Raw genomic sequence first — 1,666 nt, forward strand, 5'->3', positions numbered from 1 at the left:
TTTTAATGTTACTTTACATCTATTTTCTTTTTTATGAATAAGGTCATAAGCAAGTACCGTTTTTATAAATAAATCTTATAGCAATATGCTATATATTTATTTATACACTTTTTGGCTGGCGAAATATGTAATTTTTCAACTTAATAGAAAAGCGTATTTAACCGCATTACTTTTTTTTAATATTGAATGGCGCAACACAACAACTCTTTTTGTTGCACGTAACCCTTGAACACGTGCCTGACATCTATATCTTCTGTTTCGACATTTTTGTATTTTGCATTTCTTTCATTTTGACGTCATTCGCATTGTCAGATTTTTGAAATTCGTTTTGGTTCGACATTCTGCTATTTCATAATTCTTTCATTCCCATGTCATCCATCTTCCATTTCTTACCTTCCATTGCCGTTCGCATCGTCGAACGTGTCTGTCAAACACTGCCGCCATCATGCTTTTCAGTTTGGCGGCAGGCACGTCCGCTGTTTGGCAGGCACGTCCGCTGTTAGAGAGAGAATAGACAAAAAGGGGCATAGGATTCCATACTTGTAAGTATATACGATGATGTAAATAAAGCAAAACAGACGATAATTTAATACAAGCGTGCTCATAAGAAGAAGCATAGCTTCTATCGCTATCACCCATGAACGAAAGACACAAGATCACGCCTTAAGGAAAGAAAGAAAAAAGTTATTTTCTAGCTGTTGAAATCTCGACGCCATCTTTGTTGTAAGAAGTAAACAACGAAGAGAACAAAAAAAAACGCGTAATTGTTGAACGCATGAATAATCATTTTTATTATGCAAATTCTCCTATAAATCATGTCGTTGTGTTAAATTATTCTTTACCTTATGTGTGCACACGTTGTCACAAGCGAAAATTAAGAAAATTGCAGTAAAAAGCCACCACCAAATTGTAAACAACGAACAAATGTAAACAAACGGCTTATGTCAAAATCGCCCTACTTTTTTCATAAGTGCGATTATAACGGGCCACTCTTCTGCTGTCGTGATCTTGTCTTTTTGGTTCATGGCTATCACCTGTAATTGATGCGCCTTGAGTCGGGATTGATTTCTGGCATGAACGAAACACACAAGATCGCGCAAGAGGGAAAGAAAGAAATGTTTTCTAGATGCTAAAATCGCGAGGCCACGCGTGATTCCGCGTTGCGACCAGGAGAGAATCTATTGTGAATTCATTTTGCATAATCAAAGAGGAGGCATCCGCTTGACATCTGCTGGTTGTTGTCAAAGTTGTTCGTGTGTTTTTGCTGATTACCTGATTTATTAGCAGGCGCGATAATTTTCTTCTAGTTGATTTGAATAATTTATTAAGTTTTAGAAACAATTAGTATTTTCAATTTCCAGTTAATCGTAAAGAGATCCTTATACACAAAAATTAGTGTTGTTTTCACCTATACACGGTTGGTAGTCATAGAAACGTGGGCAAAGTAATTAGATGAAAACAAAAAGTCAATATTTTGAACTATTTCTGAATTTTCATATGTTTTTAATATTTTTGGATTTTAGCTCTATTAAATTAAGAATGATATGAATGGAATATAAGTTATTCTGAATGGTATTACCGTAAAAAGTTTTCGGATCAATATTTTTATTGTTAATTAAATTAACCATAGAGCAACGGAATTTTTTTCAGACATCCCGACTTTAAT

This window comes from Rhagoletis pomonella, unplaced genomic scaffold (genome assembly GCF_013731165.1).
Source record: "Rhagoletis pomonella isolate Grant_MI unplaced genomic scaffold, Rhpom_1.0 Rhpom_scaffold_00002, whole genome shotgun sequence".
Classification (NCBI taxonomy): Eukaryota; Metazoa; Arthropoda; class Insecta; order Diptera; family Tephritidae; genus Rhagoletis; species Rhagoletis pomonella.